At 51.5% G+C, this 17,449-nt stretch overlaps 1 protein-coding gene across 2 annotated transcripts in view; it reads right to left on the bottom strand.

Moving 5' to 3' along the window:
• Positions 1 to 17,449, bottom strand: part of Syt2 (synaptotagmin 2) — a 110,502-nt gene that overhangs the window by 69,580 nt on the left and 23,473 nt on the right. Inside the window, exon 2 of one of the 2 annotated variants that reach the window (XM_050147583.1) lies at positions 3,117 to 3,391. The exons of the other annotated variant lie outside the window; for it this stretch is intronic. The gene's annotated coding sequence lies outside the window, so the exon portion shown is untranslated. The remainder of the gene's footprint in view (positions 1 to 3,116; positions 3,392 to 17,449) is intronic. 2 annotated transcript variants of the gene reach the window in all.

The raw sequence follows: 17,449 nt of genomic DNA on the forward strand, positions 1-17,449 counted from the left end.
GTCAGTGCCGAGGTCCGTGAACCAGTCCAGTGGAGTACAGTGGGTGGCAAGCCTGTAATTCCAGCACGCAGGAGATTAAGGACTATGAGTTCCAGATCAGCCTGGGCTATATAACCAGACCAAGACATCAGAAAAACAAACGACCAGAAGCAGGCCATATGAGGAACAGCCAACCATTTCTGCTGGCCATCAGCTGGCCCAATGAGCGGTCAGATCATTTAAACAAACAGGCAGTGCCCATTCATCTCCAGTACCTTTTACATCATCACTACTGATGTCCAACCACCGTGTAAGAGTCCTCTATAGGGAAACAAAGTCATGGCCCTTCTCCCTCACCTTTGAAAACAATCTGACAGAGGCTTTGGGAATGAATGAGACCCAAAGCAGCCCATGACCCACCGTGGGTCAGAGCCAAGGGAAACATGACGGCTCTTCTTGCCTAGGGAGGCTCACAGCTTCTGATCCCAGCACCAGGGTCACAGGTGGCCAAGCACACTTCTGCCAAAGCAGACCCTCTTTCAGCAAAGGTGAGTTGGGTCAAGAGGACAGGCCCTGCAACGATTAGCAATTGAATTAAGCAGGTGTCTGAACAAGCACCCCAAGGACAGACAAGAAAAGCCCAGAGGCAGATGTCCAGACAGAAAGGCACTTCCGCCCTGAAGCCTGTGTGGTTCAGCAGCTCTTCCAGCCCACTGGTTAGAGAAATGCAGGTCTGGGGCCAGAGTCCACCAGAGCCCCCCACTGCCCCTTGTTCTAGACTGGGGCTAGGATGGGAGCCTCAGATGCACAAACCAGAACGAAAGCAGATGGCAATAAATCTCACTCTTCCTTCTCTGCCTTGGAAACTTAAGCTTTCAACTAGAATTGGGGTGCCCTACCTTAGGAATGTCCCCAGGTACTCTGCAGAGACGAATGCAAACCATCTCTGAATGAAAGAGAAAATTAAAAGAGGATGGTGGAGGTGGGGGCGGAGCTCAGCGGCCGGCGCACTCGCTACACAGCTGGCAGTTCTGCTTCAGTCTGAAGCACTGCACAGACCAGGAGTGCGGCAAATGCCTGTCACCTCGGCGCTTGGAAGGCAAGGCAGGAGGGTCAGAAGTTCACGGTCATCCTTGGCTTCATAGCAAGAAGAAAAAGCAAACAGCCCTTAGCACAGAGCTGAAGAAAATCAAGGACTGGGCATGGCGACTCCTGTCTGCAATCCCAAGACATGGGAGGCTGAGACAGGAGGAAAGCCAGGAGCTCAAGGCCAGCCTGGGCTACATAGTGAGCTCATGTGTGGTAAGCCAGGGCCACATAACAAGACCCTGTCCAAAAGAAAAAAAAAGAGGGAGGAAGAGGAGACAGTTAGGGTAGAGGTTCTACGGCACCGTGAGGAAGACTTGGCAGGAACAGAGCTTCCCCTCCCATGATGGACTGAACTCTGACCTGTCAGCCATCACAATTAGATGTTTCCTTTATGGGAGTTGCTGTGGTCATGGTGTCTCTTCACAGCAATAAAACCCCAACTAAGACACATGCATACACATAAAATAAATTTTAAAAATTAAATGCTTTCTGATCACGGTGGTAAAAATATGGCAGATACAGAATAAAGAGTCAAAGACTCAAAGGATTCTGCGGACAAGAAAGTGTGTATTTAATTGGAATTACAATAGCTGGGGACAGGAGTGGGAATCCTAGGTGATTTTTGAGGAGAGAAAGGCTGAAAAGATTACCAGAGGTGATAAAAGATATCAATCCAGACATCAAAACTGCCAACAAATCCTAAATAAATAGAAATGCAAATCCAGACACATCATCTAGAAACTTAAGAAAACTGTCTGCCCAACATAGAGCAACCCATCAGAGGACAGCCCAGGCTCCAGGAGTCTTGCCACCCAGATGTTGGCCCATGAGGAAGTGTTGCCATCCAGATGTTGGCCCATGTGTAAACAAGTGAAAGCTTTCTTCACTTCCTCGCCTGACATCTGGGCCTATGGTTGGGATGCAGGGAGTTAAAGAGTGTTTCTGGGATGAGGAACTAACAAACGAGCTGTCACACAAGTGTAGACACGGCCTAGATTTATTAGACACTAATACATCACTGGGAGGCAGGGACTGAATGAGCCGTACACGTTATTCATCCTTGCTTAGAAATTAAAATGAGACGTCTTTTAGAGTAAACTGTAGGCTGATCACACACAGGACCTGAGTTCAGTCCCTGTGCCCACATGACAGAAGGAGAGACCCACAAGTTGTTTTCTGACCTCCACACACGCACTGTGGCATAGCAACACTCGCTCTCACACACGCACACACACGTACGCACACAAACAAGTGAAAGGCTTGGGATGTGGTCAGTGGCAGGTTCAATCCCCAATGTCAGGGTGTTTTAAAAATGAAAAAGAGCTGGGCATGACAGCAAATGCACTTGGGAAGCTGGGGCCAGCCTGGTCTACATAGCATGATTCCATCTTTTTTTTTCTTTTTTTTTATTTATTTTTAATTTATTAAAGATTTCTGTCTCTTCCCCACCTCCGCCTCCCCCAATCAAGTCCCCTCCCTCGTCAGCCCAAAGAGCAATCAGGGTTCTCTGCCCTGTGGGAAGTCCAAGGACCACCCTCCTCCATCCAGGTCTCGTAAGGTGAGCATCCAGACTGCCTAGGCTCCCACAAATCCAATACGTGCAGTAGGCTCAAAAACCCATTGCCCATGTTCTTGAGGTCTCAGTAGCCTTCATTGTCCACTATGTTCAGTGAGACCTGTTTTAACCCAGGCTTTTTCAGACCCAGGCCAGCTGGCCTTGGTGAGTTCCCGATAGAACATCCCCATTGTCTCAGTGTGTGGGTGCACCCCTCGCAGCCCTGAGTTTCTTGCTCGTGCTCACTCTCCTTCTGCTCCTGATTTGGACCTTGAGATTTCAGTCCGCTCCTATGTGGGTCTCTGTCTCTGTCTCCTTTCATCGCCTGATGAAGGTTAATATTCAGGAGGATGCCTATATGTTTTTCTTTGGGTTCTCCTTCTTATTTAGCTTCTCTAAGAACCCGAATTATAAGCTCAAAGTCCTTTATTTATGGCTAGAAACCAAATATGAGTGAGTACATCCCATGTTCCTCTTTTTGGGTCTGGCTTACCTCACTCAGGATAGTGTTTTCTATTTCCATCCATTTGCCAGCAAACTTCGGGAAGTCCTTGTTTTTTACTGCTGAGTAGTACTCTAATATGTATATATTCCATACTTTCTTCATCCATTCTTCAATTGAAGGGCATCTAGGTTGTTTCCAGGTTCTGGCTATTACAAACAATGCTGCTATGAACATAGTAGAGCATATATTTTTGTTGTATGATAAGGCCTCTCTTGGGTATATTCCCAAGAGTGCTATTGCTGGGTCCAGGGGTATGATTCCATCTTTAAAAAAACAAAATAGTAAGTAAAAAAATGAGCAACATAATAAAACCATGAGCTTGGAACAATGGTCACGTGCAAGAAAGAACCACTAATTTGTATCTAAATTCAGCGCAAACAAACCAAAAACCTATTGACTCTCAGCGCTGTCCTCTAGAAACAGTTGAATGAGTTCAATTCAAGGGTCACTTTTCCTCTCGGGATGAACCAAACAAGACCGATCCTCTGCATCGCAAAGGGCAGTGTTCGCCCTATCCTTGGGAGGAGGGACAGGCACCTCCAGCTGAAAGAAAGGACACCTCGCTCAGGAAGGAGGCCATAGTTACCTTGGGATGCCCTCAAGGCGGGAGCCACACTCTCTCCCTCTCCCCTGCTCCTGAGCGAGGGAGCGCCTCAGCCATTGCCCCCTCCCCCTCCACAGATTTACTACTGTCTCCACCACTGTTGCCAGCTGCCGCACGTTTTCCAGCCTTTAATGCGTTTTCTACATCTGTATAGGATTTATTTGAGGCAGAGAGATTTATTTAGCACATTCACGCTCAGCAGAGAGGACAATCCCTTGCGGAGCTCTGATCTCATTTGCTGTTAGGAGACTGCCGGAGAGGGCTTGGCTGCAGGCAGGCATTGGCCATTTCCTCGTAGGAGTGAGTGCTCATGCACATTTACACAGATGTGCACAGGCAGGTGTGCGGGCAAGTGAGCATATATTTTGTGTGGATATATGGATGAATCTGAAAACGCGAGAGCAGAAACGTTATTTTCCACAGGCCCAGGCATCAGCCTGACACACGGGAGCACGGGAACATCTAGGCTATGATGTATCAATGCACACGAGTGTAGGCGTGCGAGCTGTAATAAACTGTGAGCACATGGGATCGTGCAAGTCCGCTCATCCATAGCCACATTGCTGACACAGCGCCAGCCACTGTCAACCATGGGACTCTTCCTAGACATCTCTCCTCAGCTGAAAACAGAACTCCCATGGGCTTAGTAGGGGACGCCAACTCTGTGCCCTGATCTCTTGGTCCTGCTTGCCTGGCTCTGCCTCCCTTGCACTCTGGTGACAGAGATGCTCCTTATGACACCTCTATCCACCACGCTGGATCCTCTCCCAGCATGACAGGCCCTTCTCCAGGTCTGTCACTCCTCTGCTCCTGGGAACCGGCCCCTCCCCACTCAGGCAGTTCCTCCCAGCAGCACAGCCACACCTCACAGCAGCCTGCCTCAGTCACTTCCATCACCCAAGGCTATTGGAAGATTCTTGCTCAGATCTTCCTTTTTGTAAGACTGGATTTTAGTTTATGTAGATGTGTGTGTTGTCTGCATGTCCATCTATGCACCACATGCATGCAGCGCCCCCTGGGGGGAGGGGACCAGAAGAGGGCATCGGGTTCCCCTGAACTGGAGTTGCAGAGTGTTGTCAGCGGATACACGCGAGCTGGGAGTCAATGCATCCTCTAGAAAAGAAACCAGTGTTCTTAACTGCTGAGCTCTCTCTCCACCCTATCTATTTTTCTTTCCTTTTTCTTTCTATCCTTGTATATTAGTACAGTGCTGGACAGCAAACCCAAGGCCTTGTGCATACTAGAGAAACACTCTGTCTATCACTGAGCCGTCTCCCAACCCCCTTGCTCAGCCTTTGTACCTTGGTGGGTTCGGCTGCCTGTTTCCTTTTTAAAGCAGGTCTCACTATGTAGCCCAGACTGATCTAGAACTCCCAATTCTCCTGCCACAGCCTCCCAAGTGCTGGAATGACAGGTGTTTGCCACCACATCTCGTCTTGCCTTGATTATTGTCTGCTAGTGCCTCCTAAGAGAATGCATAGAATCTAGGCCATTGCTTTCCTGTTTATTACTGGGTCCCCAGAGCAGTCATGTGAGAACCTGTTAAATGCAGATGGTTTATGTGATATGCATGATGTACATTAAGAAAAAAGAGACTGCAATGAATATCTGAGCATGTCGAGCTCATGAATTAGAACCTAATGACCACACATTCAACATACAGCTATCCATTCAGACAACGATCGCTTCTCATCTCCTGTGTGCCTCGCACACTAATTGGCCCTGTTCTCAGAGAACTTTTAGATCAGGAGAGGAAATACTCTGCATAACCAGGATCATGCTGAGGCATGAACACAGAGCTTGGACATATCTGATGGAGGGTCTGGGAGAGTTGGAGGCACAGCAGAGATTGATGCTAGAAAAAGCTCCTTTGCATATGCAGCCCATGCGTGCACACACCCACATACAACGCTGACACTCAAGGCCCTAAATTCCAGCTAGAAGGACTTCCAAATTTTAGGATAAAACACGTGTGCTGTTTGTGGTTATTGTTGCTGTTTTCCCGGTCTCCTTGCATCTCCCCTTTCCTCTGTCCACCTCTCATCCCCAGGCAGCCAGGTAAACAAGCTTACACCGCCTAGGGGCCAAGGGACAGCTCTCCAGCTGACCAGTCAAGGCACTTGACAGGCCACTGCACACCTCTCTCCAGGCTTCCTGTGAGTCAGGCACAACCAGCTTACATCTCTTCCTTCAGTCACCGTAGCATGCTGGGCAGCGCCCACTACACCTCATTCATAACCAGGAAGACTGAAAGCCTGCCCCAGTTCACCACACCAGGAAGCACCCCCCTGTCCCAGCATGTTCCCTCCAAGGCCAAAGCCAGGAGCTCAGGCTGAGGCCCGAGCCATGAATGCTCATTCCCTCCCTTCCTCCACTCAATTCGGAGTCGGCTGTTGTCGCCTTTCCACAGATGCCCTTTGAGAGGTGCAGACAGGAGGCTCAAGGGCCCCCTCCAGGGCTGAAGGCAACCACAGAGCACAGCATCCTCAGGTCACAGAGCACACCACCATCCCCGGATGGGTCACCAGCTTCTCCTTTGCTGTATATGATCTCCTTCCTGATACTTCTGTGTGTATCTTGGGCCACCTTCCACCCTAAGCCCCTCCCTCAGTTCATACTGGCAGGGAGCTCCTCACCTTGCCTTTCTTGTTGAGGCTCAGTGCTTACACACATATGTGCACATCCACAGTCCCAGCACTCAGAAGGGCTGAGTTAGAAGACAGCTCCGATTCTATGATCTATGGAGTCCTGATTAGAGTTTCTGGGTTTTTTTTTTTAAGATTTATTTTAATTTTCAGGTGTGTGTGTGTGTGTGTGTGTGTGTTCGTGCGCATGCGCACACCTGAGTGCAGGTATGTGGAGACCAGAAGAGGGCTGGAGTTATACTCAGTTGTGCGTTGTGTGATCTGAGTGCTGGGAACTGAACCTAGTACCTGCTCTGACCTGCTCCAAAGTCTGCGGTCTGAGATGTTTGGTCTGAGACGTTCTTTCCAGCCCTCTCCCGCTCTCCACTTCTCCTTACTGGTCTCTCTCTTTGTTCCAAGCTCAAAATATTCTTCTGGCCTCCAAGAGCTGGCTTCCTTCCAGCCCTCTCAATGACCAGTGCTAGAATCTTCCTCCAGGGCTCCCTTCCTGCCTTCCCTTCAGCCTGACTCTGGGGGGGGGGGGCAGTCTGGTCTTCAATCATACGTCAAGCTGCTCACCTCCCACCTCCCTCAGGACCCTGCCCCCCCCCATCTCTCCTCTTCCGTCTACTGAATCACTCATTTATCCCATTTGCAAATTAAGACCTCGCGCTACCTGCAATAGCTCTTCTGTTCACACAGACCACTTCTGTTCCCCCTGCCACTCTCGGTCCAGAGCTGACCCACAGCCCTGCGTCTGATACAGTCTGCAGCTGGTCTGCCTCGGCCAGTGAAAGGCCTTTCCAGAAGGTCTCAACCACCTCTGAAGTGCTGCACTGTGGAAAGGGTCACCCCCTCTGCTGGCCTCCCTTGGTCTTCCCCTGCTGCCTTCACTTTACCCACGGGCACAGGTACCCCTGGGGATTTCCTGTCCCCGCCTGTGCCTTCTCTCCCAGCTCTTCCGTCACAGCTCCCCCAGGGGACGCCTCCTGGAGCCAGCCTGCTCTTAAGTCCCAGGCCCATACCTGCCAGGCATTTACTGGTAATTTCCACGCAGATACTGCAAGGGGATGACTGTACCCACAATGCAACAGTGTGGAAGGAGGTCGGATAACAGGGTTCAGTCTCGAGAGCTCTGATCTCATGAATGAATTGAGGCCCCAAATTCACTGCCCCTCGCTCTTTCCCTTGTCTTTCTCAGCCCTCCGCCACAGGACAACAGAGCCCCCCACAGGATGCCAGCACCATATTCCTAGACTCTGTGGCCTCTAGAACTGTGATCCAAACCAGTTCTCATTCATGATAAATTGCACCGTCTCTGGCGTTGTTGCTGCGGCGGAAAGCAAGACAGTTGCCCCAGAGGCACCTCCGACTCAGTCGTCTGTTCTGAGGTTTAGGAATTGTCCCCAGGCTGCCTTTTCCTTCTCTCTCACTCAAACCTGGTTATTAAGTTTGGTGCGTTACTCTTCCTAATTATCTCTCCGATGCAGACTCCGGCTCCCAGTGGTCCAGGCCCGCATCATCTCTTACCTAGATTCCACAATTATCTCTTAACTGCCCTCCCTGCTGTCTGCGCCGCTTCCCTCGGAGCAGGAATCAGATCGCTGCCCAAGTGAGAGTTCCGAAATGCATGTATGGTCATATCCTACCTGCTTAGTGGCCTCCAGTAAGATCCATGTTGGCCCAGCATCCAGGATGCATGGGCACCTGGCCAGCCACACCACACCCCAAGCAGCCCCTTCCTCAGTTTCTCCTGTGGTTCTCTGGAACACCCTCTGTTCATCAAGAGAGTGCTGCTCTTCCTGCAAGACACCTCCTCTCCGAGACCACCCACCTCCTTCATCTGGCCAGTGCTTTGTTCTTCTAAACTTCTTCCTGTACTGAAGCAGGCTCAGTGTCCCCAAGATGCCTGCTGCAGAACACTGGAGTTTGTGGCTATCCATCTCAGCATCCCCAACCCGCCAACACAATAGGCTCCACCCATTGTTTTGCTCAACAGCAAGCTTCCTAAAATCCAACTGAAAATTCGGAGGATTCCAATATATCTAGGCCATTATGTAATTGTCGCTGAAGTAGGGAACAGGAATGCACCGGTGCCTGCCTCCTGGAGCTGGAGCTAAGAGGTTCTGCCCTTGCGACCTGTGTGAGCGAGTCTGTCTCTCTGTGGTGCAGGTGGCAGTTACATACACTGCGGAGGTAGCTAATATCAGAAGAAAATAGAAAGGGGGTAGAAAGTACACGTGAGGGGCAAAGAAAAGAGACCCCCCCAAAAAAAAGCCCAGATGAATTCGCCGTTGTCAGTCCTTCCATACTTCCAAACTTCTTCCTGGCCCCTCTCTGCTTTTCTCCATCAAAACGAACTCTAAGAGCTGAAGAGACTCTCAAAGCCCATATCAGACTCAGGGCAGGAATCACAGGTGTCCCAGTACCAAGACTTAAGGGCTGTAGAGTTGCAGACAGCGGGGGAAGTGTTGCGAAATACCACGCCCTTCCCTGTATGTTGGAGGCAGTGGACAGCGGGACTTCTGCTTCATTATTTTCTGTCAACTCAACACAAACCATAACACGTCTAGGAAGAGGGAATCACTGAGAAAATGCTTGCACCAGACTGACCTGGAGTCTGTCTGTGGACATCTTCTTGATCAATGACTAATAGAGGAGAGCCCAGTCCACTGTGGGCAGTGCTACCCTGGGCAGGTGACTCTAGATTGTATAAGAAAGCAGGCTGAGCAAAGTCACAGGGAACAAGTCATAAGAGGCAACTTTCCTCCCTGGCCTCTGCTCCAGTTCCTGCCTTGAGTTCCTTCCCCGACTTCTCTTTAAGGTAGACTCTAAGCTATAAGCTGAAATCAACTCTTTCCGCCCCACGTTGCTTTTGGTCATGTTATTTATCACAGCAATAGATAGCAAACCAGACAGCTGGGCCTAGCTGCAGGGAGCTGAGAAAGTGGATATTAGCTTTTAAGTAAAGAACAATCGTCCTACAATCTACAGACCCAGAGAGGCTAGGGGGTGCGGGGGGAGATACATGGATCTCCCCAGGAAGGAGAAATAGAACAGATTTCGCAGGTAGACTGGGGGTTGGTGGGGATGGGAACAGGAGGGATCAGGTAGGGGGTGTGGAGGGACAGGAACAGAGAGTACTGGGAAAAGACAAGTGAAGTTGGGGAGCATTTCGGCAATGAGGCAGAAACCTAGGCAATGGGAACCCCCAGGAATCTATGAGGGTGACCCTAGCAAAGACTTCTAGGAATAGAGGACACAGAGCCTGAACTGACCATCTTCTGTCACCAGACAAGGCTTCCAGTGGAGGGACGGGGACACCAACCCAGCCATGTAACCTTCCACCTACAATCTGTCCTGCTTACAAGATGGGCTGGGATAAAGGTAGTTCAGAACTTGTGGGAGGGGCCAAACTATGACCCACCCTGGCACTGCCTACAGGGCCAGGACCCAGAAGCTGGATGGCCCAGAGACCTAGAGAGGACCACCCGGAGGCTGGCTGGCCCAGAGACCTAGAGAGAACCACCCGGAGGCTGGCTGGCCCAGAGACCTAGGATAGACCCAAACATGACTGGCAATCAATGAAATGATTCCTAATGATTCTCCGCTACACTCATAGACTGGAGCCTAGCATCATCGTCATCAGAGAGGCTTCACCCAGCATCTGCTGGGAGCAGATGCAGAGACCCACAGCCAAACATCAGGTAGAGCTCAGGGAATCCTGGGAAGAAGGTGAGGAAGGATTGTAGGAGCCAGAGGGGTCAAGGACAACACAAGAAAACAGCCTATAGAATCAACTAACCAGGGCTCATGGGGCTCACAGAGACTGAACTGACAATCAGGGAGCCTATATGGGTCTGGTCTGCATATATGTTATGGTTGTGTAGCTTGGTGTCCTTTTTTGGGCGGGTGGAAGGTTCCGAGACAAGGTTTCTCTACATAACAGTCCTGACTGTGCTGGAACTGGCCCTGCAGACCTGGCTGGCCTCAAACCCACAGAAATGCGCCTGCCTCTGCCTCCTGAGTGCTGGGATTAAAGGTGTGTGCCATCACTGCCCGGCAGTGAAGTAGCAGAGGATTGACCTTTTCACCTCCATATCACCATGCACGCTCACTAACCAACTGAACCATAGAAGCAAACGCTTGGTGTTCTTACGGAACAAACAGTGTGAAAGTGGACGGCTGACACTTTTGTCTGTGCTTGGAGCTCTTTTCCTCCTACTGAGTTGCCTCCTCCAGCCTTAAAGTAAGGGAATACGACTAGCCTTACTATAACTGGATATGCCATGTTTGGTTGATATCCCTGAGAGGCCTGCCCTTTTTTTGAAGGGAAAGGAGGAATGGATCTGGGGTAGAGGGGAGGCTGGGGTGGGAGAGGGACTGGGGGGAGAGAAGGGAGAGGAAGCTGCAGTAGGGATATAATATATGAGAAAGAATAAATAAAAATAAAACATTTTTTTAAAACATAGCCATCTTACCGGCACTCCTGGGGCCTGGGACCCAGTGGTACAACTGACTCCAGCAGAGGCCCTGCCCACACCCTGGCTGACAATCACTCTAGCCGTAATCTCAGCAAGGTTATACATCCGGGTGCATCTGCCAAGCCCCTTCACACTCCTCCCACTGCACCCAGGTCAGGGTACCTTCCCGAGCTGCCTACAGTCCTAATCTCTCACCACCCTAAGGCTACCCAGCCTGGCTCTGACCCAAGGCTATCCAGGAGTCCAGCCGTTTGGTCAGTGACTACCGTGAAGCGGAGAGAGAGAAGAAAGAGTCCCTGGGGTGCGAGCCGGCAGCTGTGAAGCGTCTTCCACAGCCGGAATGGTGTCTCCTCTTATTTAACTGGAGAGTCCCCAGGGCAGGGCCCTTAACTCCCCCAGTCTCGTCAGACAGCACTGAGCACTCAGGAAAGGCTAAATGGAATCTCCGAGAGACTACCACGGAAAGCCTTTCACTTGGCTCCCTGAGGGGGGAAAAAACTCAGACAAAGTAGAGAATCTACTAGACAAGCTAAGCCTCCGGAGCTCTCAACAGAACACACGGAGGAGGGCAGGCAGAGAGACCAGTATCTGGTAAGGGGCCTCGGGGCCTCAGACCACCAGACGGTTATTCGTATCAACACAGAATGACACAGAACCATCCCCAGCGCACAGGGCTAGCGGTCTCAACAAACAAGCCGGCAGAGAGAGTGTCTGTACACTGTCCCAACAAGAGGCCAGGAAGCAAACCCAGGGACCCGTGCTCTTGCTTGAGAGCCTCCGTGATCCTTCGGAGATCAAGTCTGAGCCTGTGGCCTGACTCATCAGCTGCTTCAGCAAGAAGCCAACCAAGCGATTCGTGCACTGTACATTCAGTTTGGGGCCGTCTACATCTCTGAGGTCTTGCCTTCTAGACCATCTGGGTTGCTCTGCCCACATCACCCCTGTGGCTTCCATTACTTCGCTCCTCAGAAGAACGGCCTCTTAGAAGATAGTAGCTCCCTGCTGCTACCTTCCACCCAGCTCAGCGTCAGGTCTCAGAAGGAACCCAGGAAGTCAATTCGACCAACTAAACAATCTAGCCTTCTATTGGGCATGTCAAGCAAGTCATGGCTGTCCTGTGATGGAGTCCTGAGTGCCTCTCTTCTTCCAGACTCAAGTAAGTACACATAGCGGGGACAGAGACCCCATCTCTCTGAGGACGTTGGGCTTCAGCACACAGAAAGTCAGACCACAAGATGAGCCAGCCATAAGCGTGATCACTGACAGACTTGAGACTCAGTGACCAGCTGGCTCAGTGGTTAAGAGCATTGACTGTGCCAGGCAGAGTGGCACACACCTTTAATCCCAGCACTCGGGAGGCAGAGACAGGTGAATCTCTGTGAGTTCGAGGCCAGCCTGGTCTACAAGAGCTGGTTCCAGGACAGGCTCCAAAGTTACAGAGAAACCCTGCGTTGGAAAACAAAACAAAAGAGCACTGGCTGCTCTTGCAGAGAACCTGGGTTTGATTCCCAGAATCTACAAGGTGCCTCACAACCATCCACACATCCATAACTCCAGCTCCAGAGAGGCCAGTGCACTCTCCTGACCTCCACAGGCACCAAGCACGCACATGGTGCACAAACACACATCAAAGGAAAACCCTCATACACACGGGGGTCAAGGTGATCACAGGACAGGATATAATTGCTCAAGGAGGCAGAAGGACAAGAAGGTGGCCTCCAGGTCAAGGAAGTTAGCTACTGGAGTAAAGGAAGGCTTCCAGTAGGAAAGGGGGTTTTTCCAATCCTTAAACAAGCCCAAAGTTTCCTAGACAACACTCCAGCCAGAACAGCACACCTGAACAACGGCGTGGAGGTGGCAGAGCGTAACGTGGACTTCGGCCCGCATATGGTCCAACCTTGTTGAAATAGGAGCGGCGGCGGGGCTGCGTCCCCAACACCCCGGCCGCTTGGCTAGCTCATGCCCGAAATAACAACACACAAACTGTATTCTTTTAAGAACTGCTTGGCCCATGAACTCTAGCCCTTACAGGCTAATTCTCGCACCTGGACTAGCCCATTTCTAATAATGTGTGTAAGCACCCCAAGGTGCGCTTACCGGGAAGATTCTAGCCTAAGTCCATAATGGGTTGAAGATGCCTGGGAGAGCTGAGCATGGCGTCTCTGCTCCAGCAGAGCTGTCGAGGATCTCTCTGCAAGCAGAGCAGAGTCTGACCTCACTTCCTCTTCCGCCCAGAATTCTATTCTGTTTACTCCTCCCATCTATGTTCCAAGCTGAGGCCAAGCAGCTGGTTTATTATAACTTAACCAATGAAATCAACAGATTGATATATGACACTCCCACATCAGAACCTGACTGAGGTGCAAGCCTTCAGAGGGTGCTGAGCACTGAGACAATGAATGAAGAGCATGGCCTGGCCTCCTGCCAGGCAGAGAGCAAATCTGACCCAATAAGCAGTAGGTAGGCGACAGCAGAAACCAGGACCGTGCAACTAGCCAGCTAGGTCCTGGATTCAATGCCACCCAGCCTTTCTGTTTTAGGGGGAGAGGCAGGAATGAAGGATCAGAATGTAGGCCTTCAAGAGAGGTGCCATCACGCCCACAGAACAGGAAGGAACAGATCATGAAATAGAAAAGTAAGGAGGAGGGGTTTAAAGAGTAGCTTCAAACAGGATGTCCAGTGCTTGGAGAGAGATGGCTCAGTGGTTAGGAGAGCATTCTGGTCAAGAATGCTTCCTGCTCTTCCAGAGGACCTGAGTTTGGTTCCCAGCACACATGTACACAGCTGCATGTGACTCCAGCTCCAGAAGGTTCTGGAGCATCGTGGATAGTACTAGACATGAGAGTACAGAGGCCCCTTCTAGAAAGAGGATGCACACAGAGCTCTGGCTACAGGAACCTGCCTTTGGTACCCTCCACCCCACCTTGGTCCCTTCCTCAATGTATTTGCCCTTACCTAGCTAGCAAACTCTATCTTTAGCCCCTGTATTCTAACTTGCTTTTGTTTTTGAGACAGGGTTTCTCTGTGTAGCCCCGGCTGTCCTAGAACTCACTCTGTAGACCAGGCTAGCCTCAAACACACAGAGATCTGCCTGCCTCTGCCTCCCGAGTGCTGTGATTAAAGGCATGCACCACCTCTGGGCTCTGAGTTTTGACTTTGACTGTACATGTTTCTTACCATGTTGCTAAGCTTACCTTCTCTTCCCCAAGCCATGAATGAAATCCTGACACTCCTGTCGGCCCGACCCAATCCCTGCTGACTCTCTTGCCCTTCCACTGACTCCCCACACCTACCAAGATGCACCTCCAGGGGGAATCTGAGGTCACCAGGAAGGAGATAGTCCTTGGTACAGCCAGGTTCTAAGAGTCCAGCCCCGCAAAGTAACCCGCTGGGGAAGTGTCTGCACCACCCAAGGAGTCAAGGGTCTGAAAACAGCCATTTCCTATTCACTAGCACTAACCTATCCCAAGGGAGTCTGTAAGCAGGTTGTGAGAACCAGATGCGACCCCTTAGAGAGACCAGATCCGCACCCTTCCACCCCAGGCTCCCCCAGCTCCTCCCAGAGACTAACAGTACAAAGGATAGCAGAGGTTTCATCACTCAAGTCAGATACACAGGGTTTAAACACACCCAGTCTTGTCTTCAGGGTCCAAAAGTCCCCATGGCTCCAGAAACCTGAGGTCTCAGGTACCTTACCCCTTCCTCACATCTATCTCAAGAATGTCTCTGCCTCATCTTACCTCAGCACCCGCGCACATGCCTACCTGGGGAAGAAAAAGTTGGGAAGCTTGAACGCTGGGGTGGGGGTGACATGCCTGCCCCATTCCCATCTAATGCCTCGTTGCAAAGTGCACTGCGTGTTTTATTTCAATCCGCAATGAAGCATATTTCAGGGCAAATTTCCCATCGCCTGTCACAGCTCAGGGGAAAAATGAGCATACATTTCCCCAGCTCCATTAAGTAGGGAAACAGGCTCCCATTGCCAGCAGGCATGTTCCCTGCGAGCACCATGAGGGATGAGATCATCTGCATTCTCCTAGTCCTGGGCATGGGTGGCCGGGGAAGAGGCTAACTCTACGCTCTGGGGGCAAATGCAGAGGCCAGGCCAACCTGCCACCGGGAGTGTCTGTCCAGAACACAGCCTGGTCCTTAGGGCTTTGGTCTGCGGGTCCCCACTGCTTCCCGTGGCCTCAGCCGGCTTTCTCCTCCCCATCCTAATCGCGGATAGACAGAAAACAAGGAGAACATAATGTACAGCTTCTCTTCCTTCCTGAGTTGTTTTGTCACCAGATCCTCCACGGGGCTAGGACAGAAGAGGGGTGATCAGGGCAGGGCTCTTTACTCTCAAGTCAAAGATGGGCCATCTTAAAAACCACTCCCTAATCTCTGCGCAGTGTAGACAGAGAAGTGCTTCTGTCCCGCCCAGTTCCTGATGCTGTCTGAGGCGACTCTCCCAGACCCTGCTCTCTGCTCACACCCCCACCCCGCAACTTGCCTTCTTAGACCGAGTCTTATTATGTAACCCTGGCTACCTTAAATCCACTATGGCATCCAGGCTAGCCTTGAATTCACAGCAGTCCTCCTGCCTCAGCCTCCCCATGAGCTACCAGACTCAATGAAGTGTTTTAGTTACAGGGATGGACCCCCAGCCTTGTGTGTACTAGGTAAGTGCTCTACTGAGCTACATCCCAAGTGCTTGTATTTTAAGACAAGATTTGGCTATGTAGCCCAGGCTAGCCTTGAATTTAAGATCCTCCTGCCTCTGCCTGACTCTCTGCTGGTGCCTACTACCCTCCAAGTCATTCTCTGCACCCCGTTAAAGGCACAGTCTCACTTTCCTTCCCTCCCTGCCACTAAGCATAGCTTTTGAAACCTTTCTGGGGCTGGCCCACCCCCTCTCCAGCCTGGTAGCTCCCTGCTCTCCTCCAGCCTTCAAAGTCTCTGGGTGCTGCTTCCTCCAAGACCTCACCCTTCTGAGTACTCCCTCCAAGCCTGAGCCCTTCTGAGTGCTCCCTCCGAGCCTGAGCACTTCTGAGTGCTCCCTCTGAGCCCTCACCCTTCTGAGTGCTCCCTCTGAGCCTAAGCCCTTCCGAGTGCTCCCTCTGAGCCCTCACCCTTCTGAGTGCTCCCTCCGAGCCTAAGCCCTTCTGAGTGCTCCCTCTGAGCCTGAGCCCTTCTGAGTGCTCCCTCCGAATCTAAGCCCTTCTGAGTGCTCCCTCCAAGCCTGAGCCCTTCTAAGTGCTCCCTCCGAGCCTCAGCACTTCTGAGTGCTCCCTCCGAGCCTGAGCACTTCTGAGTGCTCCCTCTGAGCCTAAGCCCTTCTGAGTGCTCCCTCTGAGCCTGAGCCCTTCTGAGTGCTCCCTCCGAGCCTGAGCCCTTCTGAGTGCTCCTCTACGCTTGGCCCTTCTCCTTGCCCATATGGAGGAGGATGCCTACTCCTTCCACAGACAGCAAAACCAGACCTGGCAAGTCCCTTCTGTGGCAATTCCTCTGTGCCCCACACCTTCACAGCGACACTGGCCCCTTCTACCCTGAGATTACTGTGGCATGCTGGCTGGGGGTTCATGGAGGGCAGAGGCGGGCCACACATCTTTACAACCCCAGCACTTAGCTCTGTGCCTGCCCCTACTAGAGTGTGCAAGGACACTAAGTAGATGACAGCGACTCTGAGACCCTGCGAGGCATGTGCCCAGACCAAAAGCCCTCCTCCCTGGCACACCTCAACCCAGACTTGGTCTCCTTATGCTCCTCAAACTCCCCAATTCCACCAACTTCTCATGCCCATCACCAGCTGGGCATGTGGCAGACCTACTCAGCTTAGTAGCAGAGGGACGATGGGCAGAAAGGGGGCTCTGTGAACGAGCACCCCCACACCAACCAGAGAGTCTGGAGAGGAAGAGCCCTACAGCCCAGGTGAGGTGGCAGACACCTATAATTCCAGTACTCAGGAGGCTGAGGCAGGATCAAGATTTCGAGGCCAGCCTGGGCTACCTAGTGACCCTACGTTGTAGACCGCCTTGGTGGGTCACTCAGTCTATGATGGAGGTGGGTCTTGTATCTTATCTGTTGCTTTCATTGGTTAATAATAAAGAAACTGCCTTGGCCTTCATAGGACAGAAAATTAGGTAGGCGGAGTAGACAGAAGAGAATGCTGGGAAAAAGAAGCTGAATCAAGGAGTCGCCATGGTTCTCCCACTCCAGACAGAGGCAGGTTAAGATCCTCCCTGGTAAGCCAGCTCGTGGGCTACATAGAATATTAGAAATGGGTTAGAACAATATGTAAGAGCTAGCCAATAAGAAGCTGGAACTAGCCGGGCCAGGCAGTGTTTAATAGAATACAGTTTCTGTGTAATTATTTCGGGCATAAGCTAGCCATGCGGGCAGCCAGGTGCCGGGGATGCAGCCCTGCCGCTCCTAATTCAACAAGTCTAGGGTTGTAACCCGCCTGGCAGGTCAGTTATTCCAGGGTCCTGGAGAGGCGCTATCTGAAAGACATGGGCGGGAGAGAGGAAGAAGGCCATGCTAGGTTTGTCAGAGCCTCTGTTTATTAGAGTCATGGTTACAGCTTATATAGGATGAGGAATTTGCGGGGCAGGGGCATGGGCAGGA

This window comes from Alexandromys fortis, unplaced genomic scaffold (assembly GCF_014885135.2).
Source record: "Alexandromys fortis isolate MF-2015 unplaced genomic scaffold, M_Fortis_MF-2015_v1.1 scaffold_58, whole genome shotgun sequence".
Taxonomy (NCBI): domain Eukaryota; kingdom Metazoa; phylum Chordata; class Mammalia; order Rodentia; family Cricetidae; genus Alexandromys; species Alexandromys fortis.